At 41.1% G+C, this 12778-nt stretch overlaps 1 long non-coding RNA gene across 1 annotated transcript; it reads left to right on the forward strand.

The window, feature by feature from the left end:
* The first annotated feature begins 598 nt into the window (after positions 1 to 598).
* Positions 599 to 2097, forward strand: LOC308143689. Its single transcript, XR_013937029.1, has 4 exons — positions 599 to 706; positions 992 to 1126; positions 1402 to 1510; positions 1931 to 2097. It is a non-coding gene; the product is annotated as an uncharacterized lncRNA (long non-coding RNA).
* Positions 2098 to 12778: the final 10681 nt, after the last annotated feature.

The raw sequence follows: 12778 nt of genomic DNA on the forward strand, positions 1-12778 counted from the left end.
TGAGACCAGAGTGCCTCATGAGGGTATAAAAACCCTTCTTTCCCCTGAGAGACACCACAGAACTTCAACAGGCACAAACTCATCTGATCACACAAAGGTAAGAACCTGACATTTCATTTAGTGCAACATTGCACCAATTTATCTTCTTATGAAACTGTTTTGTTCACCTCAGGAGAGTCGGCAACGTCAGTCCAGTTCAAAGAGTGTGTTTGAAATCTGACATAAAACTTTATTCTTTGATTTACATCCTGCAAACTGTGACAAGTTGTGTATTTTCACACAGATGGAGTCAGGTCTTCGTTTCATCCTGCTGGTGATCGTTGGCCTCTGGGCCACATCAGTGGTGAGTAAAATCTCCTGCAAGATGTTTTTTTAATCTGTCAGAAAATTGAGCTGCAACATTCATGAATCACCAGAGTATTTCTTAATATTTGCAATATAATGAAGTCCTCAAAACAGAATCATAATCAACCATTCTGATAATCATATTTTTCTCTTGACAGGAGGCAGATAATGGTTTGTATTTCTCTGATCTGTAACTTGCACATATAATGCTGTGGTCAGGATTTCTTCATGCATTACCGGTTATCTCATGATATGAAACTGTTCTGCAGATGACTGTAAGCCTTGTCCACAGTCGTGGTCAAAGTTCGGCCAGCGCTGTTTCCGCTTCTATTCACAACCTCTTACCTGGATCGAGGCAGAGGTGAGTTTAAAAACAGCTGTTGCTCTGATACAATGTGGGATCAGATGTGTGGCATGTATGCACTTCTAAAACTTACCACTGGTAAGCTTTACTACTGAGTGGCTGTTTTCTGACCACTGTCTTTGGTCCAGGCTACCAGGATTATACTTCATGTCCCAGTTGTTATCAATGTTTTCAGTTTAAAGCTCCTGTCAGTGTTTCTGATATTAGTTAAAACAATAGTTACTTTGGACTGTTTTCCATCACATTTTAACTCTGTCATCACACTTTGTCTTTTCTACTCAGAAACTCTGTCTCGCTTTTTGTGGAAAATTGGCATCCCTTCGTAATTCTGACGAAACCAAATATGTCAGGAATTTGATCTTTAAGGCGACCAACAAACACACCAGAAGCTGGCTTGGAGGAAACGATGCAGTGCAGGTTAGTGTTTCAGTAAAATTTAAAAAAAATTAAAAAGTAAAAAATACAGGGTTCCAAGGTAATGCTGCAGTCAAAAGTACCAGTAAACTCTCCTTTAATCAAAAGTGATATGGTAATATACACCAGAGTGAATCTACTTCCATGGATTTTCTCCATAATGTATTTGTAGTAAGTGTAAGTGACAAAACACCCCCCCACCCTAACTAGAAGAACTCTGTTGTAAAGCATCATGCTGGTGATGAGTGGAAACTCAGTCTTGAAGTGGTTTCTTTCAGGAAGGGAAGTGGCTATGGTCCGACGGCTCCAAGTTTGATTTCAGCGGCTGGGGACCCGGGGAGCCAAACAACCAAGGAGATGAGGACTGTATGGAAATAAATTACGGAGGTAAGGACTCTACATTCACTGTCTTCTTATGAAGGAATCCGCCTCAATTCACAAATGTACATGAGGGAAACCAACTCTGAGACTCATTTAATACAGGATCGCCTCTCATCAGCAAAACCACTTTTCTTGAAGGGTAAATCTTTGTTCAAACTCCAGATTGACTCGATTTATTTAACATTAATGTCTGAGGTGTCATCAAACAACAATGAGATGATTTGATAGCATGGCCCCAGGCCTTCTTGTGTGGAGTTTCCTTGTGTGACCATGGTTTTCCTCCCAATCCACCAAAAAATATTTGTCACTGGTTTTGACACATTGAGAAGTTTGGATTCATAATGATTAATGTTTGCTGCAATTTGTTTCTCTGCTGATTGAAACTGTTGATAATAAGCTTGATGCACATTGTTTCTCTTTCTGCAGAAAAGGAACACATCAATGACGTTGATTGTACTCTGAAACAGCCTTTTGTCTGTTCGTTGGACCTGTAAAGATGCTCCTGAAGCATCAATGTGTCCAACCTCAGCGTTGACTCTCCTGTCCGCTGTCGGGATCTGGACTTCAACATAACCAATAAATATTTACTCTGCAGCAAACTGTTGGACTGCTTTGTGTTGTCTTCTTCCAAACAATCTGATGAGTTCTGTCAACAAATACAGTCAATCAACACTGTGTTCCCAAAGAATATTGTCTTATTGTGGAAGTGGAGAAAGATGAGATAAATGAAAATGATGCTGTGCAAAAGATCATTTCTTCTGAAACTAAAATTCAAAAACAATATGCTTTCACTTGAAATGTATGGCAAACTCTAAATCTTTATTGAAATGTATCAAATTAATTATATATTTAATCTATTATTATCTAATAAAGTGATGGTGAAATCTAAATCTTTATTGAAATGTATTAAATTAATTATACATTTAATCTATTATTATTATTTAATAAAACTATGGAAACTAAACTTTAATTGAAATTTGCCATTAAATTAATCAAGATCATTTTTAATCTCTCTCTCTCTCGGTGTGTCAAGAAATTCTTGCTCTATTACAACAGACATCTGCTGCTTATCATCAAGTGCAGCTTATATGTGTTTTTTTTCTATTAAAATTTAGCAGTAAGGCTTCTGTTCAGGTGACAGACAGAAAACAGTACAGAAACACTGTATTATAATTATTTCATAAAACTATGATAACTCAATCTTTATTGCATTTTTTTTATTAAACTAGTTTTATGTATTTAATGTATTATTCAATTTAATAAAAATATGACAAACTAAATCTATTAAATGATTCTTTTTCTAATCATTTAATATCTGGTTATCTGTTTTAATAAAGTGTAATTGTGGGTGAGCAATGACAGGTGGGGGTCTGGTGCCTCTTCTCTTCCAGAGGGGAAGGCTTGAAATCATTTGAACTCTACTTGTTGCAGAGAGGCGATGAACCCTCTGATGTGATGCTCCACCTCTCTGGCCCTGAAGGAGCAGACACAGAATGTCTCCTCAAGTATATGAAAAAAGACCATCTAACCTAATTCTCTTTAAGAAAAAAAAAAAAGTGAGGTATTGAGTGTGTAAAATGACTTCACATCAGGACCAGACGTCAGCGAGTCGCTACACGGTGCTCTGCCCGCGATGGAGGCGCAGATTGCTTCCATCGCTTCTAAAAACTTTTTCTGCTTCATATTGTTCATCGTCTGAAATTCTCAGTCCGTGAATAAAACATGATTTCGCCTGCCACTTTCTTTTTTCAATTGGCTGGATGTGTGCGTCATGTGATTGGGCGAGGGAGGAGCATGATAGCAGGTAGAACCAGATCTACTCAGCTCCGCCCCACGGAGCAGGTCCTGAAGAAGTTAAGACTTCATTGGTGGATGAGACCCAGACACACACATCTGATGAGAGCAGCTCTGAAAAGTTCCTCTGGAATGAAACGTCATCAACACACAAGCCCCGCCTCTTTCCCATCAGTGTGAGCAGGGCCCTGGCCAAGTGGGGGCCCAAAGCAGGATTTTATTTTGGGGCCCCCCTTCCAATAACATCATAATAATAATAATAATAATAATACTAAATTACAATTACTAACTAATCAAATGAACAGCCTCTATCAACAGTGGAACAAGAACTTTATAGATCAAAAGTGGAACAATAACTTTACAGATGCACACGTCTGAAAAATGTAAAATGTCAAATGTAAAATGTGTGTTGTCTTTCTCGGAGTCAGTTTTGGATGGATCTATTCAGTGACTTGAGGGAGCGACATCTGTTCAATGGCAGTTACGAGCACACAGGTCTGCTGCGATACTGCTTTTCAGAAGTCCTGCAGAAAGAACTGAATGAATACAAGCAACACTGGAACACTCACATTATTCGTCCAGTTCGGCAATCCTGATGCCCATCTGGAAGACCAGAGGCAATGTACTTTTTGCCCAACAGGTGTGTATTGTAAATCATGATCAAATAGATAAGTGCAAGACCTCATTTGGAATACATGTGGACTCTAAAATCCCCTTTGGAACATCTTGTTACTTTAAATAATATCACTTTGCTGTGATTTTGCATAATGCATTTTGACTTTAAATATGTTGTGACGTGCATCCTTGTACTGTGATCAATCTGGAGATGGTTCTAATGCTAGCAAAAAAACCAACATAGGACATCAAAGAAAACCAATCTTAGTTGACGTGATGCTCAGTGAGTGTGGATCCATTTTGATTTTTCTTACAGATTGAATGGGAGGAAGTGTGGATTTCCATCCTCCACCCATGTTCTCAGCCAGCTTGAAAGCCTCATTCCAGCACCAGCAGCTCCTGAGGGAGACGATGACCAGCGAACCCGCTACCAAGAATTACAAAGACAATGTGGTTTGACACCACCTCTTCAGTGGGAATCTGCTGTCGAGGCCTAATCACCCTGAAGAATATGGCTGATATTTAGTAGATCCACTGTGTTAATCCTCTAAAGTACACACAGCAAAGCTTTCAGAGGCCTAAGAAAAGAAGCTGCAGTCAAAGACTTGTGCTTGTATTTATTGATTATTTTCAGAGAAACAAGTTGCGGTGTTATCTTATAAACAAAACTGCATAATAAAGACCTCATCACAAAAACAAAAGATACTAACAAAGCTGGTCCAAATTTTTGTTATCATTACTATTAACAAAAACCTTTTTTTCCCCAAACATGAACTGGAACACATAACAGTTTGAAAATGTTTAACTTTTACATGTTTTGTTCTATAGAAGAGGCTTAAGGCCACTGTTAGGAAAATAAAAGGCTTCAGATTTATTTGATTTGAATTCTGACTTTAAACACAGAATTCTGACTTGAAACTCAGAAGTATTTGTCTTGTGAGGAATCACCTTCGTTGGGCTCCAAGTGACAGGGAAGCAGGAGGAGCACCATATGCGCACCAAGGAAACCAGAGTCTTGCATGGTCGATGGCTAATTGTTTTCCTTATTTGTCACAAACCCCCAGCACCAAACCAACACTTGTCACATTCAATCACCTCATGAAATAGCTTCCCCGGGAACCCCTCAAACTCCACTAAATCCAACACCCTTGGTCTGCATAGAGCACTCCTTCTGCACCCCTCTCACTTGCAGCCCCCCAAAGTTGGTTCCCCACAAACACCCATACTTCTGCCTTCAAAGTCAAGATTATGAGGAAAAAAGTCACATCCCCTGAGCAAACAGTGGTTGGAACCACGTCTTTAAGTTGCCATCTCTGTACCGACCCAGTGTTTTGGATCATTCTTTGCTCAGTGGGGAAAGCTGAGTTTAAAGTCAGAACTCAGGTTTTTCATTTGTTCACAGTGGCCCTAATCCTCTTCTATGGTTCAGAGGAGAAAGGGCTACTTAAAAGAACCCAAAGCCTGGGGAATTCTTTATTCCAAAGGTCATGTTGGCCTTGAAGACGCTATAATTGTCCAGCAGAGGGAGCTTTAGAGTGTTGGCACAGGTATTTGCCATTGGGAATTGTGAAGAGGTGAGGAATTGAAGGCATGGCCTGGGGTCCATGCCTGCAGGAGGTATACATGGTACACCTGTGGCGAACATGAAGACCTCCTCCAGTGTCACTGAGCTATCATTTTCTGTCAAAACATAGAAACGGATTAACTGAAAATTGTTTCCACAACGAATATAGAATGACACATTTCTGTTGATGTAGCAATTAAAAGGACAAACACTGACTAACCTTCACAGTGAAGAAGATAATCAGCCCAGAAACTCTTTGCTAGATTCTCCTGGAACCTCCTGTTGCTTCCTTCTGGACTAAGTTGTGGCTGGAATAGGTCTTCTATGTCGGCAGCAGATAACTTGTCGTCCACGTGGCAGAGAGTGGGTAAATAAAGCTAAAATAATAGAAGATCTTACATGTACACAACTGCTCCTTTTACCAACCAGTTCCCTGTGCCAAAATGAAACCGCCCTCGACCAAAGACCCTTGTCCCTGTTGGAGCTTTTTCTGTATTTCTTCATCCGCAATGTGGATGACGTGAAACTGGAGCGTCCTGCAATGTGGCTGACCAGATCCCTTGACAGACAAGTTGGGCCAGGGCCTCCAGGTACAACCGACACAGCTAGCATCTTCCCGGCCAAACCATATTCATCTTCTCTGATTGCTGCATGAAAAAGAATGCAGTGTCATAATGTGTTCAATTGGCTTGCACACTAAACAATGATAGATGGTTGTGTGTAGTTTGCATTTCAAACATTCTCCATAATAGTACCTGTTGCATTGTAGACAAGGTAGCGGCTCTCCACAGGTCCATCAAATATGGGTGGTGTGTTCAGTTTCCTCATCAGAAGAGTGAGGAATTCTCTTTTTGGTCCCCCTGTGTCAACACCTTCCTCAAATCTGCCTTCATCCTCAGAAAACTTTACCAGGAGGTCCTTTTCCTCAGAGAATGTTCCCTCTTCAATCCTCTGATGGCCCCTTCCCAGATGTCAGACCGGCAAATGTTCAATCTGCTCACGGCATGGCCATTAATCTGGAGTGCCAGGTTTGTGATGATTTCCGACACAGATTGCTCTTCCACCCTACATTGAGTTATATTATAAGCATGCTACTTAATATAGTTAAAATGTATAACAACAAATATAATGAACCAGAAAAACAACAGTACTGATAAGGATAACCATTCTCTTCCTCTGTGTGTTTTTCCACATCGCAGCTGTCCTCATGACTGTACAAGTCCTCCAGATCCTCCTCCACGACAGCAGGAGCATAGAGTTCGGTGTATTTGCTGTGAAATAAATACATATATATTATTGGTATTTCCATATCAATTATAATACTGTCAATCTGGAGATGAATAATACCTATAGCACTCAGTTTCCACTGCACATGTTGATGTTTGTGGGCTCTATTCCGAGTCAGAAAGTAAGATCTGTTACACAAACAATAATGGAGTAGAGAGGTGAGGTGCAATGACAAATGATGCTCTCAGATGTCCCATTTGGAAGGTAGTGTACTACTATGACTACATGGATCTCTAGCTCAGCGTGTCACACATCACTAACAGTAAATGTTCTCTAGGATAAAGGAATTATGTGAGAATATTCTCAAAGAAAACTATCGCTTACACCAGAAAATATTGTAAGGAAGGCACATTAGCGCTTCAGAATCAATACAGGATTGTGTGTCACCAGCACGGTGCTGTTCAAAGTGGGTTCCCACAGCTGGAAGGTAAGAAACCAAGCATGGGTTTAAAACTGCAGCACCATTTAACTGTCAGAATTATTTTTCAAAATGTTATTGTGGTCATGATTACTAATATTAGGATTATTGGAGTAGACCCAACATCTGTGCAGCATGACGCTACTGCCGTAAAATTTTTATTTTGACATACATCTCAAAAATATATTGTGCACCCAGCAGCTTAAAAATAGGATTTTTTAAATGCAATTATTATTATTTTATACAAGCATGTACAAGCCAGGAATTAAAATAGTGGGATCCACTGGGGATTGCAGCTCACGCTGACTCCACTTGACACACAAACTACTGTAATACAAAATACTAAAAAGTGAGTTGTTTTGTTTTTTTATGAAAAAAACAAAACCCTTGAGGTTGGGGTAGGGGAGGAGATGGTTTCCTGCAGGGGAACAAAAAGCGAGAGATGATCAATGGGCTGACCTGAACACTAACAAGAGCAGCTTTTATTAATGTGTGTCTGAATTCATTCAGCAGCCACTCTCAGGGGCAGGTGGGGAGTTTGACTGGGGCGCTACACCTGTCAAACGCTACCGCAGGTGTCCTAAGGCCAGCTCAGGGAGGACAGAAACCTCCCGTAGAGCAGAAGGGCAAAAGCTGGCTTGATCTTGATTTTCAGTATGAATACAGACCGTGAAAGCGGCGCCTCACCATCCTTCTGACTTTTTGGGTTTTAAGCAGGAGGCGTCAGAAAAGTGACCACAGGGAGAAGTGGCTTGTGGCGGCCAAGCGTTCATAGCGACGTGGCTTTTTGATCCTTCCATGTCGGCTCTTCCTCTCATTGTGAAGCAGAATTCACCAAGCGTTGGATTGTTCACCCACTAATAGGGAAGGTGAGCTGGTTAGACCGTCGTGGGACAGGTTAGTTTGACCCTACTGATGATGTGTTGTTGCAATAGTAATCCTAATATTCTGCATGATGTGGCAACAGATTCTCACCTCCTCATCTTGAGACTCGTCTCCAGTGGGTCTGTGTCCTCCCACTGCCTGGCGGGAATCTGTGGTCCCTCCGCCTCTCCGCCTGATCGTCCGGCCGACGTTGGTTGTTGAGCCGTCGTCGTTCGGCCTGCTCAGCCAATAAACGCTCCTCTGCTTGACGACGCTGCTCCACCTGCCGTCGCTTCTCCACCTGGTCATCCAGCCGACATTCGTTATTCAGCCGGTGCTGTTGGACCTGCTCAGCTCCATGATGCTGATCAGCCTGAAGACAGTTCTGGACTGGATCAGCTTGACGATGCTGATCAGCCTGATAGTTCTTGGCTTGATCGTCTTTCTCATGCTTCTCGGCCTTGTGATGTTCTTTGGCCGCCTGAAGCTGCTCGGCCCCCTGGTCCTTCTCGGAGTGTGGCTGCAACTGCTGCTGCTATTTGAGGTAGAACATGAGAAGAAAGACTCCGTTAATGTCCACAGAAGGACACAGAGAGGAAGAAGTCACAGTGATCTTCTTCAAAATCAAGGGCAGGCTTGATTTGGGCTTTTTTTAACTTTATTTTATTTTATAAAGTTCTAATTAGCGCAGCATATTTTATGATACCCCACCATTGATTTAAGGGTGTATGCAATGTTCATTTCACATTTATAATAGTGGTTTACATTCTGTCTTGAGCGAACATACTCGTCATAAGTTGTATTTCCAGGTCATTATTCAAATTGTAAACAGCACTTCCCCGTGGAGCAGGAGACTGAGCTTCCTCCGTGACCTTCTGCTGAGCGGAATGCGAGGACGAGCACTCAGCAGATCAGGGATCCAGCATTCAGTAGACTGGAAGTAAGAGAAAGTCATGGTTACCAGCGTCGTCATGGCTTGTTGACTGTCTATTCTATACTATGAACATTCTAAACAGCACTCACCTGAGGAACATGAGATGGAGCTTCCCCTGCCGCCCACTGCTGAGCAGACTGACGGACCCCAGACCGACGAGCGGTGAACTTCAACCAATGAGATAAGCGGGATTCTGTGTTGTCAAACTGGTGAGTGAGTATGCTGTCAGCTCATTGGTCAGAGCCAGTGGAATACGTTTACCGTAAAGTTTGGTATAAAGCGCCCTGTTTATCTGTATACGTACCTAATTTAACACAATCGTTATGCAGTATATTGTGCTAAGTTGGGGACATATAAATCACTATTGGGGTTGTATTTGTGTTGATTGTTTTGTGTTGAGTCATTGGTTTCATGTGTTCAATAGCTAGATTTGACGTTTAGTTATGAGTGTATTTAGTTCTACAAGAGTTTCCTGGCAAAAAAGGAAGAAAACCAGCCTGACAAGCAATATTGCAGTATTGTAAAGTAGAGTACTCAAATACTGAGACAGCTTTTTGTGGTTCTTCTGTGTTTGCAGACTGTTACTCAGTTTGAATAAATGTATTCACACCTGGAAGAACATGGTCATCATTGTGTGTAGGTAACATTTGTAGGTAGGTAGGTAGGTAGGTTGGTAGGTAGGTAGGTAGGTTGGTAGGTAGGTAGGTAGGTTGGTAGGTAGGTAGGTTGGTAGGTAGGTAGGTAGGTAGGTAGGTAGGTAGTTAGGTAGGTAGGTAGGTAGGTAGGTAGGTAGGTAGGTAGGTAGGTAGGTAGTTAGGTAGGTAGGTAGGTAGGTAGGTTGGTAGGTAGGTAGGTAGGTAGGTAGGTAGGTAAGTAGGTAGGTAGGTAATTAGGTCGGTACCAGAATTAAAGCTGCCAGCAGCATTGAACAGATCCTCACTAGTCAGATTGGAAGCATGTCCCCCAGGTGGCGCTGCCTGTGATCATACATGTACAATTTGAGGATGAGTGGAATTTACAGGAGCAAATCCTCATGATCCTAACTTTGAACATAGACAAAGACGTGAATGAAATTATTTAAAATGAGACAGTAGGTCCCAATAGATGCACTGTTATCACTGTATAGATGTCTGTTTGAGCCTCACTTGAATTATTGTGACTTCATCTGTACCGACACATCCTCTACTTACACAACAAAAACTTCTGACACTCCAAAAGAAAGCTATAAGAATCATTTCATAGTTGATAAACTCCTCAACAAATGCTCTGTCCAATAAACATGGTCTCCTAAAGCTTCCTGAAATGAATCTTTATCACATTGCATGTATTATGTATAATGTTAACAGGTCAATATTAGATTATGTGAACTCATTCCCTCTCACCAACATGATATCAGAAATAAACTACTTCTAATCGGTAAATATAGAAAACTAAAATGTACCAGTTCTGGTATATGTCATAGAGGTCTAAACTTATGGAATGAGCTGGAAAGCAACTTGAAACAATCAGACACACAATCCATATAAAGAAACTAAAGAATCCACTACTGGAGAGTTATGTTTACATGTGACTTAGTACTCACAGGGTTCAAAGGTTCTCTGTACATGGATCAAATCAATGTATATGATTTACTGTTACATGCACATAATTGTATTAATTTGTCTTAAACAAAAATTGTCCTCAGTTGTGGATGTGAGCGTGTGGCTGGACTGGGATCAGCACCAGAGACCCTGCAGTACGTTGGATCCAGTTATCTAGGTTGATGGACCTATCATGTATATTATATCTCTCAAAAACTGTGCAGTGAAATCCGTCTTCTAGCTGCTTGAGCCCTGCCACAGTAAATTCAACATTCATGAAGTCGTAATGAATGAGACCATTTCCCATAGAAGGCAAACGTGTCAATGTAAAATTAAACCTACAGCACAAAGTGGCGCTTTTCTACTTATGTGTTGTCGGTCAAATGTGGAATGTGTCTGACGTGCATTTGGGCGGCTCGTCTGACTTCGGGTTGCATTTGACCACTTTTCCTTCTCAATAATTGGGACTTTCAAACAGTGTGTGTCTCCTCTGCAGGAACCGGCCTGCGGTGCAGACGTCCCGCTGCGAGGCGCTCCAGATGAATCCCAGGAAAATATCATCTAAAGACGGAGGCTGGGCGACCGGTTCTCCCTCTTGGTGTCGTCCCTGCAGCTGTGCCCCAGAGGGCGTCGCCATGATGGAGCTGTTTCCACCACAGCTGTCACCACTGATCAACCTGCTACACGGCTGGTGGAGTGAAGGGCTACGGCCTCGGCCATGCCGACTCTCAGCATGCAGGCTTTTTTATTGGGGGGGGTCGGTCATCTCTGCACAGATGTGGCAGTAAACGTGAGGACATGCGAGAGCCTCGCCGAGCACCTGTGGGGCTGGAGCGAAGGGATTTCTGCTTCATGGCAAATACTCATGACATGGAGATGGAAGTTTCTGAAGTTATCATGCAGTGAGGAAGCAGATGGTTGTCCGCTGAGGCACACTTCGTACAAAGGAGAACAAATGTGGCAGGTGTTCTCTGACCAAGTTTATTACAAAACAACATAAATCTGTTTCCAAACAAGAGCAACGTGAGGATTATCATATGAAATGAGTATTGTTTTGTTTTGAAGGATTTCGTGGTGCCCTTTAGAGGCAGTAAAGTTATAAAACATTGTAACATGATTTAAGCATACAACTGCACAAAGCGCTTGTAAATGTATAAAGAAAATATGGGCTGTGAGTCTAAATGTCTTTTCTTTTGAACACAAAACTTTGAAATCAAATTGTGAAAAAGAAAGTGAGCCATGAAAATATAATATAGACTTTTATCTGTGTTCATTTTGTGAGTTTTTGACCAAAACTTATGTTAGAAAAGTTTCTAGGAAAATATTTCAATTAGTATCTTTATTTTACTCTGATATTTGGCCTCATGCTATGATCAGCCATAACATGATGACCAGCTTCTTTGCTGCTAAGACAGCGCTGACCATGGAGACATGGACTCCTCCAGACCTCTGAAGATGGTTTGAGGTGTCTGGAACCACATCCGGGACGTTCTGGAGGCTGTGAGGTCTCAATGGATTGAACTCCAATCCTTTTCCTCTCCTTCTATTTCCTAACCCGAACCAGAACAGCAGAACGTCTCCACCTCTGACCCTGGTTCTGCAGGTTTCTTCCTGTTAAAAGGGTTTTTTTTCCTTTTCACAGATGCTTCTGGTAAATATTTGGTTTTTATCTGTAAAAATGCTTTGAAATTATGTTTTATTCAGCAATATATGAATGAAAGTGAATTAAATTTGTCGAACACATCGTGGCAACTTGTAAGTAAAGCCAGTTAAATGATCTTGTTCCTGCATTTTATTAACTTGAGGTAATGACTTATTCACATGCATTATTTTTTTTTCTCTATGGCCTTTCAGGGGCTCCATAGAAAAACCTTAAAAACAAGTCTAACTACATTTAATCAGTTTGTTTTAATGAAACATCTTGTATTTCTTTAAGAAGCACTTTGATTTGCTTTGTGTCTGAATGGCACTCTATATAAATTGTCCTTGCCTCAAACATGTCCAAAACTAGTCTGAAAAACCTTTAAAACAAGTCTAAAATATGTCCAAAAAGACAAAACAAACACAACTTTATTTATTTATTTAACTTTATTATAGTTGGAATTGTACATAAACAGTCCACAAATATCCCCAAACTAATATAAATTTCTAAAAAGTGTTTCTACTGCATTGTGCATGATCTTACTGAAAGACGTGTGTGTGAGTGTGTGGAAGCCTG

The sequence above is a fragment of the Blennius ocellaris genome, assembly GCF_963422515.1.
Source record: "Blennius ocellaris genome assembly, chromosome: 18".
NCBI classification, from domain to species: domain Eukaryota; kingdom Metazoa; phylum Chordata; class Actinopteri; order Blenniiformes; family Blenniidae; genus Blennius; species Blennius ocellaris.